Below are 24,309 nucleotides of genomic sequence, written 5' to 3' on the forward strand. Positions count from 1 at the left end.
TTCGTTATTAAATGCCCTTGTTTGGTATGAAAATGCTTTACTAATATTACTACACCATGCCATTGAGGTAAAGTTAGTTTTATATGTGCACATTCATTCATCCGACTCGTGACTCGCTCCCGATATAGTTTACCATGGTACTTTGAATATTAGTCCTGAAATCGCATGTAAGCATGACCACCATCAGCAGCACTGTTTATTTGACTGTGAACACTGCTGTCCTCTGATATTTACTGGCTGCTCATATAATTTCTCTGTTTAGAATATGCAAAGAATACTCTTCTGAAATGATATTATAAAGGAGAATGTCTAAATGTGTGTATGTAAAAGCAGCTTTAATTAATAAATAATAATTAGACAATAAAAATGTTCTTTCTGAAGATCTCAGCAGAGATCATGAAACAGCTCCACCAACATCAGGAGCTTCACTCATGACTGAGCTCTTACTTGAGTTCTGTCCTGTGGACTAAAGCTCTTCACGAGATGCTGTTGTTCATTCGATGTCACCATGATGGAGGTCAGCGTCTGCTTTAGTTGGGCTCTTCAGCTGCTTATTTTAACACTAGATTCATTGTGGTTGCTATTATAAATAGTGTTAATCATTCTAATTATATAGTATGAAAATTCAAGAAAAAGTGCACGAAAAAGGCTGATGAGATTAAAGATTGTCAGAGCCCTCACCTGCTCGTGTATTTGTTGATGATTACTTTTGAGTAATTATTGGTATGCAATAATGAAATCACTGGAGCTCCAGCAGTCAATGACTGTTTAACAGAACTCAATATACCTTTCACAATAACAATGATTGATTCACAGGTGCACTCAAAAACACACAGACATCAACAATCAGCCTTTTAATCTCAACAATGGTGACAAACACAATATAATAAAAATCAACCCAGAATAACACAAAACACTCTACTGAAATATTGGGACATTTGTTCCCAAAGAACAAGAGAAAATAAAGGCAAAGAAACAAATTGTAAGAACTTTAAGCTGCATAATTTATTCATGCTGCGATGCATGCTGGGAGTTTTGTACTAATCTAGCACCCAGCATGCATTGCAGCATGAATGAATTTTGTAGCTTTTTCTTTTAGAAACCATGGTTGAGGTTCATATCCTGATTCTTGATGTCCGTGTGTCTGAAACAGGAAACATGTTTAAAGCAGATTATGGAGGGAAGTTCTCTTATGGATAAAATCTGAAGTTGAAGTCAATCGTGAGATCTTGGATAAAGAAGAGAATGGGAGGAATCAGGTACACTTAAGCAAAATGTGTGTAAGCGCGTAGCTGGAAAATTTTTTGGGAGCGCACAAATGTATACTGAGAGATCTAAAGACCCAGATTAGGGGGTGACAGGATTAACAGTGTGTGTTCCTGATTTGGAAGTATTTAAAAAAAAAAAGAACAACATCAGAACTGTCGATGTATTCTGTTGAAATTGTTGCTATCATTGTGGGACTTATGTGGACAGAGGAAGTGACACCAGACAGAGTGGTGATTCGCTCAGACTCTGCTTCAGTATTAAAATCATTAGACAGCAGTCAGTCATCCAGAGAAGATTTAATGAATGAAGTATTTACATTATCATGGAGAACCCAAAGGGAAAGGAATTCTAGTTTGGTTTTGTTGGATTCCAGCACATATAGGGGTGGTGGGAAATAAAATAAGTGATGAATTAGCTAAAAATGCAAAGAAAAGAAAAGAAAAAGACATTAATGTTCCATTAAGTACAGGAGAAATTAAAAGTATTATTGAGAAAAATGTGACAACACATTGGCAAACAGTATGGAATACAGATTTGAAGGCAAGAGATCTATATAAAATCAAAAGAATGTGGACACTAAAATTGTTAATTACGGAAAGAAGAGGAAGGAAGAGGGGATAATTACCAGACTGAGACGGGGCATACCGGACTGAATGATTCACTGTTTTTAATTGGTGTACATGAGAATGGATTATGTGAATCTTGTGATGTAAAAGAAACAATCCAGCATGATATATATAAATGTTTAAAATATGGAGAAGAAAGAAAGGAACAGATTGAATATCTTAAGGAGAAAGGAAAGGAAGATAAAGATAGAAAATACCTTCTGGGGTATGAGTTTAATTGTAACTGTTTGCTGTTACTTCCTGTATTATGTATATAAGTTTATGTTTTCTAAGATATTTTTTTGTTGTTGTTGAGAAAATAAGCTACATGTATTATTTGTGAATTTATTTGGTTTGGGACTTTCATTTTGAAATCTCTTTGGTTGTATGAAATGGCTGACTGCCCATGAGGTTATCACTTTATACACTTCAGAAATTATTCAACTAGTTCCATACTCCATTCCAGTCAGTGGCGGTAATGCACCTATAAGTCTGGTTGCCAACCGCCAGTAAAACCCAAAGAAGAAGAAGAAGAAGGTTATCACTTCCTGTTAGCAAGCGATTGGCAAACATGAATTGTTTGCATGTGTTCTTCAATGGATGTATTGACTTCAGCAAGGACTTCAAGTGATTTAAGGAGCATTCAGGACGATTTCTTTCATATAGCATGCAGCCAATGAGGTATTTTGCTTTATATTTGTATGTTGTGTTTGAAGTTTCTGAAGTTTGTTTGTCTATATATGTTTTGATTTGTAGTGAGTACATTTGTTTTCTATTCATTGTTTAGTTTTCACGGTGGATTTGGGGGGAAAAGTCAACAAATAAACCAGTAACACGGAAACCGCTTGAGGGAAATTATATTAATTATGACGGTATAGGATATAGGACTCTAATAAATTTTTTATATAATACAAGATTAGATCAAAGGAAATAATAAAATATAACTAACAATAATTACATATATAACTAAAATATAAGTCATATAAGTAAATAAAATCAGTGCTCTGTTACATGTCTAGGGATTAAGGAGTTCAGTGTGCAGGGCGGAGGAGCTGAACACGCAGCATCAACCGGCACCTGACCGGCTCATAAGAATTTTATTAATGATAAAAAATAATTCTGGAATTGTTTACTGATCCCTTTGTTGTCAGTGTTAGGCTTAGTTGTTTCAAACCATTATGGGTTTCTTTTAAACTAAAGATGATATTTTTCAAAAATGTCAGAAACCTGTAACCGTTGACTTCTATAGTATTTGTTTTTCCTCCTATGGGCATCAATGGTTGCTGGATTTCGTCTTTCTTTAGAATATCTTCTTTGGTGTTTGACAGAAGAGAGAAACTCAGGTTTGAAGCCACTCATTTCTGGGTGAACTATCCCTTTAAGAAAACATTGAACTCTGACTTACGAGTGATCGCTCCGGGTTTGTTGCACTGGCTGAGGAGAGTGTTGTGCAAGTCCTTTCTCTGCAGATGGTCCTCCAGTGGCTTTCCTGCACCTGTCTCCAGACCTTGACCATAGCGTTTCCCTCAGTGCCACCCTTCAACAGGCAGATCACCTGATCTTGAAACGCGACCCTGGAGCTGATGCATGAGGAGAGAGTGAAGTCGGTGCAGGAGCCTTAAACACAGTGAGTAAGCTAGTGAAAACCTTTTTAATTTACATCATCAGACTTTTGCTCGGCCGCAGGTATAGGACTATAAGTGTGTCAAAGGTGTCAGGACAGCAGGCTGCTCTGGACTAAAAAATAAATAAAATGGTTTGCCACTCTACTGACAATTAGTAGTTTTGCACCTGCCCTATATTCACCTTTTCTTAATTTCTCTAAAAAGAATAGAGTAATTCTTCTCAGCCTGGTGCTGATAGTGTATGAAGGCCAACCCTAATCCCACATGACGCTTCTACAGACCATGGACGTTTTTCACACCGAGACCCCACACAATAACTGTGCTCTTTACTGTATTCTGAAGAAGATACTCATGTTTTACATTCTACGCTTTTACACTCAGTGTGTTTATGTTTTGTTGTAGCTTGCTGTTTACACCAGTGATGTTTGGCCTAACAAATATTTTTTGTTTCTTCATGTCTTTACAGTGTACCTGTTCCCCTCAGCAGATCACTGTCACTGTAGAACACTGCACTGAACTGTAGACATCAGCCTATGGATGAGCAAAGAGCTTTAGATTTAAAGCAACAGTGTTGACATATGCTGTCATATGCATTTCCTATTATGAGAGAAGTGTTGGCCATGTGATGCCATTGCTTCATTCTCACGTGTGTTTATGGTATTTTGATGCAGTGTTGCATTCTGATGGAGATGAGGCATTCTGCATTTTGTGTGTGCAGTGTTGGGAATTGTGTGTAGAGTTTTGGAAAAAGGCGACGCTGTTTTGAAAATGTGTGTAAGCAGCTGGAAAACACTGTAACCGGTTGGCTTACATCTGGGCTCATTTGACAGTCAGTGCTTTGGAATTGCAAGGAAAGAGTGTGAAGCTGACAGTGTGCTTATAGTTGTGCAGATCTAGCCTTGTGCTTTGCTCAAGATTTTGCTAATTGCAGGAAAAGTTTCATGTTAGCGTGTAAGCAATGGTAAAAAGCTTTAACATATTAATCTGTAATTAAGTGTATATATAGTGTGTCTATAATGATCAACTGTCATGCTTTAAGTCATATTTCATCTGAAATCTCCATGCTCTGAGCAGAAAGGCCGAGCGCACCTTCAGATCCAGCAGTGCGTGACGGTGTTGTGTCCACATTTTTCAATCTTTCAGGAGATTTTCATCTGGCACAACATTTTTGACCAACTAAAAGTGTTTTGTTGTTCAAGGTGACACAACTTGGGATGTTAGATGTATTGGACTGTAATCAGCAAATTCACACACGTCATCTGATCGTTATGCTAATGTTAATAAATACTTGATGAGTGATGTAAAGCGATGTTAAGCAGCACAGTCCTGCATTATTTCTTGATCATTACAGGTTAACCAAACTTGTGTTTCCATCATACCAGAACACTTGTGATTTTGTTTTAGTTTAGATTTCAACAGTTCTTTCTGCTTTTCTTGACAAACACAACAAGAGTAAGTCATTATGAAAGTAATTTAATTCCTCCTCCAAATCATTAGTAATGGATGTTAGTTAGTTGCAGGGCTCCATGATTCTGCGCAGGGAGCTGAAACTGAAGCTGATGTCCATGTCTCTGAGGCTGCGGTACTCCTGATGGTGAGGAGGCCATGATGGGGAGATTTGGCCAGGATGCCGGGGTTAAACCCCTACTCTTTTCAAACGACATCCTGGGATTTTTAACGACCACAGAGAGTCAGGACCTCAGTTTAACGTCTTATCTGAAAGACGGCGCTCACTGAGCAGTATAGCGTCTCCTTCACTATACTGGGTTGTTAGGACCCACACAGACCGCAGGTTGAGCGCACCCTGCTGGCCTCACTAACACTACTTCCGGCAGCAACCTAGCTTTCCCATGTGCTGACTGGGGCGCAGCCCTGCTTATCTTCAGTGGGCGACCATGTGAAAGTTGCAGAGAGCGAGCTGCCGGTGTTAGAATGTTTCTAGTATGGGTTGGCATGTTTCGTGCTTGGCGGTTGATAAGGGGTTCTGAATAGTTGCTAAGTCGTTACTAGGGTGTTCTGAGTGCTTGCTAAGTTTTTGCTTCGGGTTTGCTACGGTGTTCTGAGTGGTTGCTAGGCGGTTGTAAGGTGGTTGCTAGAGTGTTCTGAGTGGTTGCTAGGCGGTTGCTGGAGTGTTCTGAGTGGTTGCTAGGCGGTTGCTGGAGTGTTTTTGACTGATTGTAAAGGTGTTGCTAGGTAGTTGCTAAAGTGTTTGCTAAGGTGTTGCTACGCAGTTGCCAAGGTGTTCTAAGTGGTTGTTAAGCGGTCGCTAGGGTGTTCTGAGTGGCTGCTATGTCATTGATAAGTGGTTGCTAGGAGGTTGCTAAAACATTGCTAGGGTTGTTAGATGTTGATAGGTGGTTGCTAAGATGTTCTAGGCCATTGCCAAGGTGTTGCTAGAGTGTTCTGATTAGTTGGTAGGCAGTTGCTAAGACATTGCTAGGCAGTTGCTAGGGTGTTGCTAGGTAATTGCTAAGGTGTTCCTAGGTGCTTGCAAGGGTGTTCAAAGTGGTTGCTAGGCAGTTGCTTAGGCTTGCTGGGCTTTAGCTAGGGTTGCTAAGCAGTTGACACGGTGTTTTAGGCGGTTGCTAAGGTGAGGCTAGGTGGTTGCTAGATGGTTGCTAGGGTGTTCATATTAGTTGGTTGGCAGTTGCTAAGGCATTGATAGTCGGTTGCTAGATGGTTGCTAAGGTGTTGCTAGGCAATTGCTAAAGCAATGCTAAGCAGTTGCTAAGGCGTTGGTAGGCGGTTGCTAAGGTGTGTCTAGGTGGTTGCTAGGGTGTTCTAGGTGGTTGTTAAAGGGTTGTTAGGGGGTTGCTAAGACGTTGTTATGCAGTTGCTAAGGTGTTGTTAGGTTGTTGATAAGGTGTTATGAATGGTTGCTGGGCGGTTGTAAGGTGGTTGCTAGAGTGTTCTGAGTGGTTGCTAGGCGGTTGCTAAGGTGTTACATGGTGGATGCTAAGGTGTTGCTAGGTGGTTGCCAGCGTGTTATGAGCGGTTACTAAGGCATTCCTAGGTGGTTGCTAAGGTGTTGCTTGGGTCTTTTAGGCCATTGCTAAGGTGTTGCTAAGTGGTTGCTAGGGTGTTGTGATTAGTTGCTCGGCGGTTGCTAAGGCATAAGTTAAGGTTAGGTGGTTGCTAGGGTGTTGCTAGGTGGTTGTTAAGGCGTTGCTAGGCGGTTGCTAAGGTGTTGGGTTAGGGTGTTGAGTTTGTTACCTACACCTTGAGTTGCTAAGGTGTTGAGTTTGTTACCTACAAACTCAATTTTTAATATGGCTACTAGATGTCACTCTTAGACTGGTTTGCTAAAATCAGCACACTCCCCTTTTGGGATAATTTTTTAAACTGTGCCTTTGCATAACAACAACACCTCTGAAGTTGGTCTTGGGTACACCTTAGAATTGCCTTCTTTGATGACTTTTACCTCCCTTTTACGTATCTTGAGATCGTAACTTGGAATGGTGTTTAATATAATTCCTGTTGGCCATTCATTTCTCTTCAGTAATGCATCCATCACAAGCACAACATCACCAATCTGAAGGTTTGGTTGTTTTCCTGTCACTTTCTCCTTTGCTGAAGTGCTGTTAAGTATTCTTGACACCTGTGTTTCCAAAAGGTATCCGCAGGGCTTTGCACCTGCTTCCACAGTTTGTTGTACAGGTCTTTAAGATCAAACTCTCCACGTGGCACATACATACACAGTTTTCAGCTTTTGAGTTCAAATTGAAGCAGGTGAAAGAACATTTGGCATGTCTGTGTCAGATGAAATAGGAACCAGAGGCCTGGCATTCATTATGGCTATTATTTCCGCCATGAGAGTAACAAGGACTTCATGTGACAACCAAGGTTATTATAGTTAACCAAAACTAACGAAAAAACGAAAACTAAAATGTAAAATAATTGTAGTTAACTGAAATAGAAATAAAAACGAGAGTTTTTTTCAAAAACTAGAACTAACTAAAACTGTATAGTGTACATACAAAACTAACTAAACTAACTAAAATGATAGCAAAAAACTCCTCCGTTTTCGTGTTTGTAAATGTATTTAATATATAATCTTACTGTGAGCCTTTTAGAAGTAAACATAATCCGCGCGCGTGTGTTTGTGTTTGACCCTTTCGCACATCAGTGTCTGCTGCTGCCATTGGCCAGATCGAGCCAGCTCTCCTCGATGTTGCTCCCGCGACAAAAACAACTAGGGGACATGACAGCAGCACGGTGACAGCATTAAATAAAGAGACTTAAAAAGTATTACTTTAACACGTTTGTGCCCAATAATGGGTTTTATTTCTGTATCGCGATCGCGAACGAATCTTTTTAACATCGCATCTTTTAAGTGAACCGGTTGAACTAGTTCACCAAATCGGACTGAATCAATTGAAACGATTTGCGTCTTCAGTAAGCACTTATCTACCAATTACTTACTTTATAACAAGCCTAATACCCCTTTGATTCTTAATAATCCAATATATAGTCTAATTCAGTTATTAACGTTACATTGAGAAGCGGTGAACCGATAATACTGTGCATGCGTGATTCAGTGAACCAAACAAAAGCAGTACAGCTCTCAGCCTGCTGTGTGACTGAACTGAACTGGAACAACAGCAGCGTGGGTAAACCGAGGGCTTAAATGAGAGGATCTGGTGTAAAACGTAAGTTTATTTCATAACAGACAATTGTAATGGAGTTTAAATAAGTGAATCATTATTCAGTTGGGTTGCAAAACTTTACTGTAAGACTTTTCTGATCATTTTAATTGACTGAAATTACTATTGCTGACTACATAATGTTGAGTCCTAACATCCGCGTTAAACATCTGAACCTTCCATCACCAGGCCCGGATGAATAATTTAGAGCCGCCTGGGCACAATGTCTTGAAGGCCCCCTTTAGCCGCACCCCATAGTTAAATTAAAAAATAAGATAAATATATTTGTTAAATAAAATTAATTTATAATGTATTGCTCACATTTTTAAAATAAATAATATACAGTACATATATTTCTAGTTTACAAAGATTTTACTTATTTTTAAAGCAATTAAAAAAGTACTAATAAAACTAGAGTAAATTAATGGCTTTTAATATACTTGTTCAAGTTCACTGAAGCAGTACTAAAATTTATATTTAAGGTATTTTTAATGTATAACTTCTACAAACTTATAATGCACATGATTTGGATATAACACCTCTCCAATCCAGTTCTAGGAATTTGAGTCCTCCATAATACACACACTTATTAATGATTCCCACTTGTCTTTCTTGTGTTGAAAGTAAGCAAAATTTAAGTGCGGACGGGCCCCTGGGCCTGTGCCCATAATGCCAATAGGTTAATCCGGCCCTGTCCATCACTACTGTGTGTCTAACTTGAGAATGGGTAGATGGTTGTGGTAGATGATAGTGTTCATGTGTTCTCTGAATACATGTTTAAAAAAATGTGTGGCTGAGTTTTTATTATACAATATTTATACTGTTGATTTTGAATCTTGTACCTAACAAATATCCTCATTTAGAAAAAACTGAAACTAATTAAAACTAAACTAAAACTAAGACATTTTTAAACATATAGAAACTAATTAAAAACTAGGAAATCTACCTCTAAAACTAATTAAAACTAACTGAATTTGAAAATAAAAAGTCGAAACGAAATAAACTAAAACTAATGAAAAATCCAAAATTATTTTAACCTTGGTGACAACTTTGTAGAAGTCTTGAAGGCATCCAAAATTCTCATTGCAACCCCTATCAAACCTTTCCCACACCCCACCCATATGTAAGGAATGGGGAGAGTTGAAGACCTAAGTACATCCTTGATTCTGTAGATAACTCTGGATCTTCTGTGTTTATCTTGAGTTCTTTACAGGCTCCGATAAAGTTAGTTCCACGATCAGACCTACATAGTTTGACAGAACCTCGGACAGCAATAAATCTTCTCAATGCATTTATGAAGCTTGAGGAGGATAGTGACTCAATCACTTAGAAACACATGGTACCCTAACATGTGAAAATCACCCACCGTTTAGTTTTCACACGCCCTTGTTCAACGGGCGTAGACCTCTCACGGACCACGGAGAATGAAGGGTTAGAATGGAATGGTCGGTTGACTCGCTCACAAGGCAAGTTGGACATTTTTTTGCTCTTCCTGTCTACCTCTAAGTCTTTTACGTTACACAATGGTGTATGATGCTTGACACTAGCCTTTTACTACCAATTATCATTAATCCAGCTGACCGAACAGCACCTTCTGTAAAATGTCTACACCTTTCTTGTGAAAGTGTCTGATAAGTAGAGTGGCTATATAATTGTTCTTGGGAAAAATGACAGGCTGTTTTTCTTCCAGGCATATTTCAGCTGATGCTAGACATCCTCCAACACATATTACATCCAACTCGCTCTTTAAGATCTCAAAACTCAGGGCTTCTGGTAGTACCTAGAATAGCAAATTCGAGTAAAGGAGGTCGAGGCTTCTCCTTTATGGCTCCTACACTCTGGAATAGCCTTGCTGATAACATCCGAGGCTCAGACACACTCTCTCAGTTCAACACTAGATTAAAGACCTGTCTGTTTAGTAAAGCAGCACTTAGCGGGTTTCCACACAAGTTTCTGCATCTTGTTTATATACACTATGAACAGCAGCTAACGCTAATAATTCTCTTTCTTTTTTTTTTCCATTTCTACCTGGAGATACTCATCCCGAGACCCTCAGATTATGTGGAGTCACTGATTGGATCCACGACAACCGACGAGATGATCCCAAGGACTCCATATCATGGACCAGGCCATATCCTGAGCTGCTGCTGCGCTGGTGGTCATGGAGTGGAGAGCATGAGACTGATTCCAGTGACGGTCCAGGGACAGACGAGTCTTCGCTGAGGCCAGCTTCCAGCCTCCACTGCTGAGACTGCAGCTCTGCACCAGACTTTTGGCCAGTGGAGAAATTAAAATAGTCGTGCCCAACTGACTCTGGATCTCTTAAGGTTTTATTTTCTTCACTCTCCTATTGGTGGTTTTTTTTCCCTCTCCGCTGTCGCCACTAGCTTGCATGGTTCAAGATTGATAGAGCTACACATCGATGAATTTGCTCTTCAGTGTTTGGACTCTCAGTAATGATTTTAACCCCTCTGAACTGAGCTAAACAGAACTGAACTTAAACACTAAAAACTGAACTACCCTGATGCAGATACTATGACCATTTATGAAAAGCTGCTTTGACACAATCTACATTGTAACAGGGCTATAGAAATAAAGCTGAATTGAATTTAATTGAATCTTCATACAAAAAGGGGTTTAATTTCCTCAGGATGCTGTGTTTGAAAACCTTTTCTTTCTCGTGAGGCTCTCCAGTTCCTCTGAAAATGCCTCTTGTGGAACAATTTTTTTGATCACAATCCTTGCTTGTGTTAATTCATCTGTTTTGTGGTTATTTCCAGAATAGGATCTGAATTTGTGTACAAGACTAGCTATGGCTCTGGTAAGCACTTTCCAGTTACAGAAGCAAATAAACCGAGTCAAACCTCTTCTCAGAGGCTTTGGTAACTAAGACCGAGACATTTGACTGCACCTTTGCATGTGTGTCTGGTTCAACTAAATCATAGACTTCTGCATAGAGTGTGTCATCTAGTCCAGTTCTGTGCAAGAACTCAGGACCTGTAAACCAATTTGTATGGCTCGGTAGCTCTGGTGATATGGGACATGGTCCATGATCTGCTGGATTTTGGTCTGTGCTGACAAATTGGCACTGGTTTGGGTGAGTAAGCCTTCTGATCTGAGCTACTCTGTTGGAATCATGCACATAAAACCTTCTGCTTGTGTTGTGAATGTAACCTAGGACAACTCTACTGTCTGTGTAGAATTTTACTTTTTGTAAATCAATGTCCAGTTCAGTGGTCAGCAAATCCGCCATTTCTACAGCTAACACTGCAGAACAAATTTCTAGACGTGGTACAGTCAAAGAAGTACGAGGAGCCAACTTAGATTTACCCAGAAGAAAGCCAACAAGTGAATCTAGCCAGGTTCTCTACTGATCTTCTCTTTCAGGTGGTATGGGAGAACCCCAATCACACTGATCATTATTTAGTTCTCTCACTAACGCTTTACCTTGTATTGTTACAGGGGCCAAGAAACCTAGAGGATCATACAGAATATTAACCACAGACTTCTGAGAAGGAGATTAAATTTAAGACTGCACAATGAATTACTAGGAAAAAAGTATATATATATATATATATATATATATATATATATATATATATATATATATATATATATATATATATATATATATATATATGTATAAATTATTAACAACTGTAAACAATCGATCGGATTTAGCATGCAAGTATAACTTGTAAACAACATTAACACTGTCTAATTGACAGTAAACAATGTTGTACTTTGTCATTTGCTGCTAATACGATTTCCCTATTTTGAATTTGCAAAGAATACTTTACTGAAATGATACTATTAAAGAGAATGTCTGAAAATCTGAATATAAAACCAACTTTACCTCAATGTCAATAGAAATGAAATACGTACCTTATTTTTATTGCTGCTATTTCTGAGATGACAATTTAAATGACTTCATAAAAGGTTGAGTAATGCATGTACTTTTATTGAAAAATAATTTTAAATTCACTAAACATTTTAATATATAAACTCTTAAAATATATAAAAATCAGTATGGCATAGAAACATCAACCCTTCAGAAAAGATGCTTCAATTCCTGAGTCATATAAAAACTTTATATTGAAGTACAAATTAAGATGTGATTGGCAAATATAAAATGTATCCTTGTGCAAATATAAATTATAAACTCTAAGTTGTGTCACTTTGTTGAATGAAATACAATTGTCCATGAACATTAGAAAGTGCAGTATATCTACAAACACATACAAACATATCAAACATACATTGGCAGTTTAATAACGAAATATGACTTCTGAAATTTTGTTAAAGCTAGTTATTTTATCAATAATAAAAATGTATATGTGATGACTCCCAAGTTCAAATTGTAGTGCAATTTCTAAAACAATGTTTCATCATTATGTCTCTGTTGGACAGTGCCGCTTTTTGGCTTATCGGAGCTTTGTGAGCTGGTGTTGGGGTTTCCTCGGGCGGAAAGTCCGTGTTGTGATTCCTGCCTGTGTGGTGCTGAAGATTCGCAGACAGTTTCCTGAAGAGCAGGGCAGCTATGTGGGTTTTAGGATAGCTATTGCTTGAAGCGGGTCACCCTGCAGAAGATAGCCTCCTCCATCTCAGGTCTATCGTAGGCTGATGATAGAGCAGGTGGTATGTGAATTTCCAACACTTCATCAACATAGGGTGATGGGTCCACAAACACTTGGTTGAAGATGAGGTCCAGCAGCTCTTCTACATAACCTGTGCAATATAACAGTTATCTCTTTAGTAACTTAATTTTGTATTTTGAATAGTGAGTTTTCATTGTGAATGTAAAGTGCAATTATTTTTTTATTTGTTGAAGTATTAATAATAATATAAACATTTATATACATATGAGAGTTTGCTGCGTCTTCACTTCTCGGACCCTATACTCTCCTTTCTTTGCCTTTGGAAAGGCAAGCTTGTAAATAGGTTCACCAGTTGCTGATGTGGGCTGGGGACGCCCGGCATTTTCATTGTAATGCAGTGCAGCCAAGTACAGCCTAACAAAAAGACAAATGTGAATGACGTACCATGACAAGACTGTATGATATTGTAAATATGAATTTCTGATCATTGGCTTTACCTGCATAGCATCCCCAGAAATGGGAATACCACATTTTTGGGTGCATGCGCAGTATGACGCTGTGGAAAGCTTCAACAGTTGACGTCTGGTGGTGAGGACTTAGCTTGGCCACATCCTTCAATATTCTCTTGTTAGCGAGAACTTTCTCCAGCTTGTAGAATGGCATCGTTGCTAAACAAGTAAAAATGTATTTAAGTAGAGTCTGAATCGAAAACAAATCTGAACAAAGAAACAAGCTCTGTTTTACATTACTTTTATCAAGAAAAATATTTTATTTGTCTGTATACAACTTACCAGCCGACAGCCATTTGTTCTCGTCTCTGCTTATCCGTTGCGGATGCAGATAAGCCGGAAAATTGGGGTCTTCATGTACATGCTTGTCTTGTACATGGTTCAAGATAGAGGTCCCCTTTGCCACTCTTTCAGGACCTGTTGTGGATGATGCCGCAGTCCAGTAGATGTGGTTTTTGATGCTACGTAACCATTTAAGCAACTTCTCACACCCCTTTATCTGGCATATCTTGTCCAGTTTTTTTGTTAAATACTGGAAATTAAAGAAAAAAAAAGACATCAACAAAAATAATAATAAACATGTAAGAACTGTAAATAGCAATTTGATCTTAAGTAAATGAATAACTGCTAAATTACATACCTTTCTCGATATTCTGAGATATTTCTGTATTTGAGGATGTCAGTCTGTGATGATGCATTCCAGACGAACACCGCAGGCATCCAATAGGTCAAGGCTTCTCTTTAGGCCTTCTTTTTCCATATGGTAACTGCCGCCCCCTCGTTACTCTATAAAAATAAAAATAAAAGTAAAAAAAAATACAAAAATCACACATTTTCCATCCAAAATATTATGCTAGTTCACATAACACTTTTCTGTATTACCTGGACTAACTCGACCACTGTGTTAGTTGCAAGGTCCATCATTGTATAACTCCCATACTTGGCAGAGTGACCTTCAAGAACAAACCGTACATAATTATTTAAACACATTTTTGGAATAATTGTAATGTATTTCATATTTATTTTTTTATTAGACTATTTAATTAGAAATTAAATCTTTTGTCTAAATACCTGGGGAGTCAGCCCTCATATCTCCTCCAACAATCACATTCTCTCTTCAACTGAGCTGTTCTAGCATTTCACTCTGCCAATTTCTCCATTGTGGACAATAGCAGGTTCAATGCAAAGTCTTGCATGTCGGCGAAATGAATCATATTTAAAAATGTGTAGTTTCATTGCAGCAAATACCTGACAACAGAGAGGAGAATTTTTGTACAATGTGCATGTACCCTGTGACAAAATTAATATTGTGTTTCTAAAAGTAATGTGATAAATTTTGATAATTACCTTTTCAACTACAAAAAATGATGCACCGCTCAAGTAGACTGCAGCAGAAAGATGCAGGTTGCCAGCTGGAGTACTACCAATAATCGGCTGACTGTTCCATTTTCTTACAAACTCGCAGTGTGGGCAGACTTGCTGTACGCTCAGAAATGTCCCAAGCCTTTGTGACTGTACATCACATCTCCTGACACACTGGGCAGTCACTGAAGAGCTCCATGAAGCACGTTTCATAGACAATGAACTTGGCTATGTTATGAACTGGCCATTTTTGGATTCTGTAAAAATAAATATAAACATATACATAAGTAAAAAAAGACGATGAATGTTATGATGATAATACACAACCTTGCAAATAATTTACATAATGCATAAACTCACGACAAGTCTGTTGGATCAGTTGCAGATGTGCATTCCTCTGCAGGGTCAAATGTCACATCAGAGTCTTGGGCTATAATTTTTGACTCTGATAGAGTCTCTTCGGCTTCTTCTTCTTCTTCTTCCTCCTCCAGCTCCAGACGAGGTCTTTTTAGTGAAGGTTTGACGGGTGTCGAAGTTATAAACGCAGTAGAGGACGCTGATGGTACAGTCAGTTCAAAACTGGACACTGTTGCCTGGACACCTCTAGTGTAATTTTATGATTAATCTCATTTCATGTTTATAAAGATAGTAAAACACGTTTCTAATGCAGTAACTTAAAATAAACTGAGAAATTTTAACTTACTTGTACTCCTGCGTTTAGCCTGAAGCGTCCTAAACGACAACTGCGTACCAACACTGTGTAAAGATTTGTGAAATGGTTCCGTCTGGCAAGCAACATCCACCTTGTTGCTCTGTGTCGACGTCGTGGCCTTTGTAAAAAAAAAATAAAAACTTTATCTGTAGCCAGTACTGGTTCCTGCTTTATTACGTTTAATTTTTTCTACGATTTCTGCTTCTGATGGCTAAAAGCCCTTCTTGTACACATTACCACTTAGCTTCGAGTATGTACACACTGTTTTAGAAAAGCACAACAGCAGTAAACACGTGCAAACAAACATCCGAAGCTACTATTATTACTATACAGATGCTATTCATTTTGGCTTAACATTATTAGAATGCTAAGGCTAGAAGTACAGAAAATGTAATACTTGAAGTGAGGTAGGATCACGTATTGTAGGAACTGATCCAGTTTTCAGAAACAATTTACTCGCGAATCCGGAGTTGTATTGTCCCGCGCTCTCAAGGCAGTATACAACAGTTTTGGTACATTTTCAGGCACCTTGTCTTCAAAGATAAAACTCAGCCACTTAAGCCTCTGTTGCTCATTTGCAGGAAGACGGTGAAGGCTCTCGAAGCCTTACATCCAAAAATAGCACAAGGGTGTTCTCTCGGTGGCATCGCTTCGACTAACATGCAGATAATGGCGGAAACGACAAACTCAGGATATGTTAATACACGCAGCTGTCAATCAATTCGGTGGGCAGGAAAAAAAGATATAAATAAATTATTTAATTTAAAAAATTAAATAAAATAATCGCACACCTACGTAATGGTGCGGTCGGTTTGAAAACAGCTCCAATTGGTCGACCCTTTTTTTTGTAGTTTTTAAAAAAAGGACGGTGTGTTCATATCACCCCAGTATGACGGTCTATACACTATACCAACACACAGATCTGTCCAAACAGCTGGAAAAGTATTTTTTACCATAGGTGCCCTTTAAACCATCAGATGAAAAGTGCTACAGTTGATTGACTGCATTTAAAGGGCGCTTTAAAGCCCCGCCTCTGGCTTGTGACGACGCCCTGTCAATCAAACTGTTATTGTTGGTTGCTTCAATTTGTTTGATGGTCTAATTCGACAACAAGGTAACGGACTATCATTATTCACTCATATGGCCACATAATGAATAATCATTAGACATCAAGACATTCCACTTGTACATTAATTAGTTTATATATATTTTTTTTCTTTTTTATTATTTCATCTTTGTGAGGTTTATCATAGATGTGATTTTTTATATGAATATATTGCATGCCACACACACACACACACACACACACACACACACACACACACACAATGTATTGTCACGACCCGGCTCAAAGTCAATGACAAAATTAAAGGGAGGACATACACCAGATGGTTTGGTACCAAAAAGTATTTATTTAAACATTAAAGAATCATCAAGTGCTCACTTTAGGTCAGCCAAATCAAATATTAACCAAAGCTAAAAAGAAACAAAACAAAACAAACAAACGGGAGCAAAAGCACGGCTCCTCACAAGCCAACTCTGCTGGCTTTTATAGAGGGGAACTCAGGTGTTCCCAATTGAGCAGATGAGTCTCTGTCTTTCCCGCTTTCGGCCGATCAGTGGGTTGGTCAAAGAGACTCGTCACCCCCCCCTAAAAAGAAAAAGACAAAGTCTTTCAACATAACATCAAACCCCACAATCCCCCTAAACCTCAGTATGAAGGTCAAACTGGTTCTCCATCCTCAGCCTTAGCTCACCAGCTCCTCCCAGCAACCATGGTGCCTAGGAAGCAATTTAAGAGAGAAAAACATACCTTAATACACAACCTTAAATACGAGATTAAGCACCAGCTCTATTGTTTTGAGAGCCTTTAATGTGGCAAATATCCAGCAGGTAACCCTGCAAGAACAACCACCACCTCAAAATCGACCTCTGACTGGGGTTTTGTAGTGGATGGAAAAAGCTAAGGATTGTGGCCCGTGAAATGCCCCAGACATCCCAAAGAAGATTCCACATAAACTCCAAGGTGCTGCCAAAGTCAATTTTCAACACGTTGTCAACCTCACCCTCATATTGCTTCTTCCTATTTGTTAAAACTCTACAGTACAATGATAGCCTTCGAATTGGAATTGAATCTCCCACATCGACATCATGCTCCATCAGATTTGTGCAAAACAGATTATCAGAAAACAGAGCAACATACTCATGAATCAAATCAATCAAGTCAGTGCAATGTACATGTGATAAATGACTAAGATAATTGATCAAAGTACCACGTATACAACCTGGAAGAACTAAATCTCCAGCATCCCCGTCCAACAACACTGAAGTTGGTAAACGCTCTGTATTGGATGAATCCGAAAACTCAGCCTGAAAAGGTGAACAAATTACAACAAACAGAGCAAGAACTCGATCACCTGACTGAAATTAACACTTCAGTACGTCGACCAAAAAGTCGCCCCATTTGATCCCTTGCTTCCCTCCAAGAGCCCTTCGCCAGTTGACATGCTTCAGACATTGAGATGAAAATCACTCGCATATGATAAACATTTTTTGGTGGATCAGTTTGTTTCCTGTCCATTTGTGTGCAGTATGACCTCAGCATAGACCTCAATGTTTGATAAATCTTTCCAGGGCTCCCTGGCTCTGAGGATGAAAAGCACTGGAAAGATTATGTTGAACATGGAGTGATTTCAAAATTTCACCAAACTAGTTGAAGTAAAATGACTCCCCTGATCAGATTGAATAATTCGGGGTATTCTAAACACAAACATGAACCGAGTCAAGGCTTTTACATCTGCAGTAGTAGAACGCGTTAGGTGCGTTCGACTTCATGCAGCGCTGTGCAGATCGATCGAAATCTGTCTTAAAGCGGTGCATTCTGGTTAGAAATCTTGTCCGGATTGATGCTGCGCCGACGCCACGTGACTGTCACATGTGGCATCAAAGTACCGCGACAGCGCTCCGAGATCAGACGGCAAACTCAGACCATGCAGCTTCTGAAGAGCGACTGCAGGAGCTCTGATGACGACACCGATATTACACGATTGGCCGAGTTTACCACATGACAACAAACACGTGTATTTCGGGTTTATAATTGGACAAATTCCGATTCAGAAGTTTTAAAACAAACAATTCACTTTTCACACCCTCTCTATCCTGTACACATCTTGCTTATTAAAAGACTACAAATATTTTACTGCAGTAATCATCTTTTGTTAAATAATCTGGTTATAAAGGTTAGCTTGTTTGCGCAGGTTTATTTTTTACTTTTTTATACAGACTTTTTACTGCATTCATCCCCATGAACGATTTAAATGATATATTTTAGTGTATATTTTAGTGAATAACCTAAATATGAACTCAAATAAGTCTTACGGACTTGAAATAAAATAATCATCATCATTGATCCTGCCCCCCTAAAGCTCTCTTAACAAATTAAAGTAAAGAACGATTTTATTAAATAATTATAAAATGGTTTTATTATTATAATTTAAATATATATTTTATTTCCTGTCTAGCAGTTTAAAGGCGACCTGCTCTTTCTGGGAAACTTCTACATAGCTCACTTATTTTACCTTTTGTTCTTTTCAACACAATCTTTTTGGATTAAAATGCTTTTTTGAAAATTCATTCATTATCCAAAATAATGTCATTTATTAAGACCTAATCAAAACACCTTGTTTTGCTTTTTACATTGGAAATTTTTATATCTATAAATGTACATATATGTAAACCCTTTTTTAGCATATTCAAACAAAAAGTATTAGCCTAAAGAATGATGTTTAACTCCTAGAATTTATGCTTATTGCTTTGTATTTAATAGACCTGTTCGTTTTTATGTTTATTTTAACCTCTCATTTCCTCTTATTTCTCTCATACATTTGTTATATATTTTATTCATAATTCTCCCTTATTGTTTAAAAAGGAACTACAGTTTGTAGAAACTGTATTCTGTTTTATTTGTAAATGTTTTGTTGTTATAAATAAAAATAACAAAAAAATAAGATGACGCCATGTGATCGGTCATCATGACTGCAGCAACTTTGAGTCCCGAAGTGTCCAGCTGTCCGTCTTGACGGCTCCGTTTTCAACTCTGCCCCGCCTGCGCTCGACTAATCTCGTTGATCACCGGCTGCAGCTGAGCTTCATGTCGAACGCACCTAATGGGTATGCAGCCGGATACCTGGTCACCAGACACACAACTGCAGGCAAGCGCTCACCCTCTGCTTTCAACCTAGGCAATGGCCCTACACAACCAATCAAAAGATGTTCAGATGGTTGACTAATAGCAGGAATTGGGTACAAAGGAGCAGGTTTAGCAGATTGATTTGGCTTTCCAGTTAACTGACACGTCTGACATGTACTTAGATATGTCACTTTATTTTTGGCCAAAAAAAAAAGTTTCAAAAGCAATTGTTATTTTTTCACTCCTAAATGTCCAGACGCATCATGTGCAGTTTGCAGAACAACTTGGCGAAGAGACTGGGGTACTATAACTTGAAACATAGGATCACCAATCACAAACTCCCCATGGGGCACCCACTTTCGACACGATACACCACCATTAAGACCATGTCATTAAGAACCACTCGATCAAACAACAAAATTGTTCCCAATTGAGCAGACAGCCACAGAAGCCTGAGAGAAGCAGCAGATGCCTTCACAAAAACAGACATTCCTGCTGCGCAGACCAAGCTGGCTGCTCTAAAGCTGATCATCGCAGACCAGAAGCGAAGAAGTTGAGCTGGATGGCCTCCTGGAGCCATTTTGACCTGAGCAATCAGATCCCATGGAGAGAGTGAATCAAAGGCAGCTTATGTGGAGTGGAGAGTAAGCCTTATACAGATGAACCTGTTTGACAACCTAAGATTTTCAATCAAAGTCAAGATGACACGGTTATATTAATAATAATAATAATAATAATAATTCAAATAAAAAAAACTCCTGACAGTACATGGCATTTTGTTTGTTTATCTTGTAAATAATATTTTAGTGTGTGTGTGTGTGTGTTTTCTTTACATGAGACTTTAGTTGCAAATACACCCAGCACGCACACACAAATACAAATGCAATCTGCTACTGTGTAAAACTTTGATGTTATTTACAGGTGTGCAGAAAATTAGCATTATCGATCAGCTTCTGCTCAGGGGAGGTAGGGATCATCTGTGGCAGTGTAATTTCCATCTCCACATGCTTAATTCAAAGAAGCAATCCTCAATTCTTTTTTTCAGTTTTCATTTATTTTTATTTTTGCATGAGGAAACATCTCATCCTTCATCATAATGCCTGCGAGAGTCCAGTCAGCATGCATCATTTGATCAACGTTTCAAAGTCTAAATATATTTTCAAAAAGAAAATGTTTTCCACTTTAGCTTCAACAGTACAAAAGCAAAATGCGTCTTGATTTGTTTTTATAACGTTTGAATCTAATTTAGAAAAAGCCATCATACTTCAGATTACAAAAATAAAAAAATACTTATTTCTTTTAAAGTTGTTAATTTTGGTATATACAGACTACATGTTAATACTAATAAAAAATACCACTGCTACTAATATATTTACTAGTAGCATAATATTAATGAAATAAAAAAAGTTGTATTTTTCCAAGCTCTCCCAGGATGAAAGAGACGAAGAAGCGCTAATTAAAACACAGCTGATACAAATAATTAAAAATAGTTAACCCTTTGATTAGTTGCATCAGCTGTGTTAGATTAGGGCGGGAGCAACACTGTGCAGAGCTGCGGGCCTCTATAAATGGAGTTTGAGACCCGAGCCAGAGATTAATGCTTTTATAAGTTGTGCTGATGGAGATGAACTGGTTGTCTGGCTTATACTAGTTCTTGCTTGTCTTCTTGCAGGAACTGAGGGACAGGCATGTAAGGAACAGTGAGGCTGAAGTGCAGGAGTGCCACCTATGACCACCTATTCAGTTTTTCCTTAACTGCATGATGCATCATCTGATAGTTAAAGGTGAGACCTGAACCACTTCAGACCTTAACACACTCAAGATGGGGGTCAATTGCTAAAAACAAATACCTGTTATTTCTTTAATTATTAATTGTATGTTATTTCCAAATTAACAAAATTTCGTGTCAACTTTTACTAACTCAAAACAACAGTGTCATATCTTGATGAAATGTCCTAAGCTATATTGAATTAATTTAAAGAATTACAAATATCGGATATATTAAAAAAAAAAAAAAAACGCATTAAATAAATAAACCAATTAAAAAAAAAAAAACTAGCTTGTAGGGATAGTTTACAGTTTAACCCAAAGAATGACCAGTCTAGTAGATGAAGAAGAGCCGGAGTCAGAGATTTATATAAATAAATCAAGTTTACTGAAGATAGTTTGCAGTTTCAGTCGCAGAAGCCAGCTTCAACACTCGCAATGAGTTCCTAGGCCGCTCTGCTTACAATCACCAATCAATAACAATTATACTCTCACATCACGTCATTCACTGCGTCATACATACAGGTGTTCTAACCTGATTGGTTAAAAAAAACAGATAGACTAGGAACATTTCCACGTGAGGTTCGTGCGTACAATTCTGAACAATATCTAAACATTAACGTCAGACATCCTTTAGACTGATTAGAGCTGACTCCAGACCTGTGAAATGGATCAACAATCAAATAAAACACACACACAAAGTATAATCTGTTTCTTATCCAAGGCTGAGTGTACTGTCAGCCGTCTTTATCAAAACTGGTTAAAAACTGGTATAATCTACATTCAGGCAGTTATATTCTTACTACACAAAGTCTCTTGAATAAAAAAAGTAGAATCACTTTAAAAGAATTAACTGTAAAAAAATAGCAAAATCACTTTAGACAATATTAACTCGTAGAAATAACAATAGAAACAGCTGCTTCCAGTCCTCAGCCCTCAGTTCCTCTCAAGGTCTCCGTGACCTCTGACCTAGATTGGTGGCTTCTGAAAATAGGTATGAAGAGACAGGCAAATGCACTGAACATTCTTATATTAAGCAATGTGTTAACTTATCAATTCACAGTTAAATACTGAGAAACAGGATGATGAAAAGGATAAACGTTGGTCCATGAGATGGATTGGAAAGCAGAAATTCGAATCCTTCAAGCTATAACAATTCAGCAATGTACGATACATCAATCAAACCGTTTTAAAGCCATATACAACTTTCATTTTACAAAAGCCTATCTGAGAAAAAAAAAAAAAGTTTTAGATAATTTCTAAAAAAACGATAAACACCGGAGAGGGTTTGAAATATCATTTATAAAGTATTTATAGGCTATATTTTATTAGCTCTTGTGCTGAAATGCTGAACACTTTCTTTAAGATCACAGCATAATATGCAACATTCTTAAATAAAGGGGAAATACCCATTAAGCGTCATGTAGCCTATAGGGGAAATGTGCGTTCCAGGTCTCTTATCTGCTGATTCCCGCTGAACTGGGCGGGTGTTGTGACGTTTGATTCGGGGGACGTTCTGGGGGCGGGGTTTGCATGACGCGCTGAGAGCCACTAGCCCAGTGGAAACATGACATGATTTCGACCTCACCACTCAACCACCCGTGCGACTGGCCCGGCCTGATAAAAGTCCTGGTTCGCATTGGCCCAACAGTGGAAATCCGGCTACTGAAAATTAATCATGTTTAAAATTCAGCTTTACTTCCATTTACAAGCAATGTACATTTCAACTTTTTCTCTTCCATTTATATGACAAGATGTACTTCTCTGATGAAGAGATGGACCTTTCCCTGGAGGAAACAGTTGAAGTCAAACTCAAGACATTGGAAACCTTTGCCGTCGAGGAGATCTCGGAGCTACAACAGGACACCAGGGTCCTCCAGGAAGCAGCAGGGAAAGCAATGGAGGGAGACATGGCTGTCTTAAAGGCAGAGGTGAACTCGCTTTAAACACTTGTTGCGAACCAAGTGCAACAGCTGGAGGAACTGAATCTGTGAAGGAACAGTGGGGCTGAAGTCTTAGACAAAACAAACACCTCATATTTCTTCCAGACCCAAGTAACCTGGAGAGAGTGACGCATCCCTATTGAAGGAGGCAGGAGTTAGATGGGCGGTGTGGACAGGACTGTGCCAGACAGCTACTTGAGGTAGAAAAAGAAGACTTGCATCAAAGAAAGGCACAGCAGGATTTATCAAAACAGAACAGAGACTGCAGAAGTTGGTGAAAAAAAGTTTAGATTTGTTTTTTTTTTTTTTTTTTAATTAGTTGTATTGTATTTTGTTTGATTGGGGGGAGGGGGGTTGTGTGGGGGTGTTCCATTTACATCAAAGAAAGGCACACCAGAATTTTGCAAAACAGAACGCATGAGACTGCAGAAATAGGTGAAAAAAAAATCTTTTTTTTAAATAGTTTAATTGTATTATGTGTGATTGGGGGGGGTTGTGTGGGGGTGTTCTTGGGGGTTCCATTTTTTTATTTTTTTAAATAGTTTTTAAATAGTTATTGTATTTTATTTTTAAAATAGTTTTTAAACAGTTATTGTATTTTGTGTGATTCGGGGGGGGGGGGGTGTTCTTAGGGGTTCCATTTTTTTATCTTTTAAATAGTTTTTAAATAGTTATTGTATTATCTTTTAAATAGTTATTGTATTTTATTTTTTAAATAGTTTTTAAATAGTTATTGTATTATTTAAATAGTTTTTAAGTAGTTATTGTATTTTGTGTGATTGGGGTGGAGGGTGTTCTTAGGGGTTCCATTTTTTTTTTTATTTTTTACATTTAAATAGTTGAAAAGAGCATTACGATTCAACTCAAACATTTATAATTGCACACCAGAATTTAGCAAAACAGAGAACGTACGAGACTGCAGAAGTTGGTGAATAAATGCGTAGATTAGTTTTTTTTTTTTTTTTTTTTTTTTATTGTATTTGGTGTGATTAGGGTGGGGGGGGGTTCTTGGGGGTTCCTTTTTTTTGGATTTTGCAAAACAGAACGTACGAGACTGCAGAAGTTGGTGAAAATGTTTGAATGTTTT

General features: G+C 38.1%; 3 long non-coding RNA genes across 5 annotated transcripts; 1 reads left to right on the plus strand and 2 right to left on the minus strand.

The window, feature by feature from the left end:
* The first annotated feature begins 2,385 nt into the window (after positions 1-2,385).
* On the plus strand, positions 2,386-23,170 carry LOC141375558 (uncharacterized). Of its 3 annotated transcripts, XR_015497376.1 has the most exons (5): positions 2,386-2,555; positions 3,179-3,501; positions 3,966-5,553; positions 5,630-6,698; positions 6,741-7,486. It is a non-coding gene; the product is annotated as an uncharacterized LOC141375558 (long non-coding RNA). The 3 variants fall into 3 exon arrangements; XR_015497375.1 differs by lacking the exons at positions 3,966-5,553; positions 5,630-6,698; positions 6,741-7,486 and adding an exon at positions 10,177-10,760; XR_015497377.1 differs by lacking the exons at positions 2,386-2,555; positions 3,966-5,553; positions 5,630-6,698; positions 6,741-7,486 and adding exons at positions 21,185-21,296; positions 23,034-23,170 and having other exon boundaries at positions 3,362-3,501.
* On the minus strand, positions 12,083-18,335 carry LOC101882467 (uncharacterized). Its single transcript, XR_015497374.1, has 10 exons — positions 15,315-18,335; positions 14,972-15,214; positions 14,597-14,868; positions 14,321-14,497; positions 14,132-14,202; positions 13,890-14,035; positions 13,532-13,781; positions 13,238-13,408; positions 13,003-13,154; positions 12,083-12,870 (listed from the first exon to the last, which is right to left on the minus strand). It is a non-coding gene; the product is annotated as an uncharacterized LOC101882467 (long non-coding RNA).
* LOC137496319 (uncharacterized) lies at positions 21,645-23,488 on the minus strand. The gene is made up of 2 exons (XR_015497378.1): positions 23,040-23,488; positions 21,645-22,944 (listed from the first exon to the last, which is right to left on the minus strand). It is a non-coding gene; the product is annotated as an uncharacterized LOC137496319 (long non-coding RNA).
* Positions 23,489-24,309: the final 821 nt, after the last annotated feature.

The sequence above is a fragment of the Danio rerio genome, chromosome 8 (assembly GCF_052040795.2).
Source record: "Danio rerio strain M-AB ecotype USA chromosome 8, GRCz13ab, whole genome shotgun sequence".
NCBI classification, from domain to species: Eukaryota; Metazoa; Chordata; class Actinopteri; order Cypriniformes; family Danionidae; genus Danio; species Danio rerio.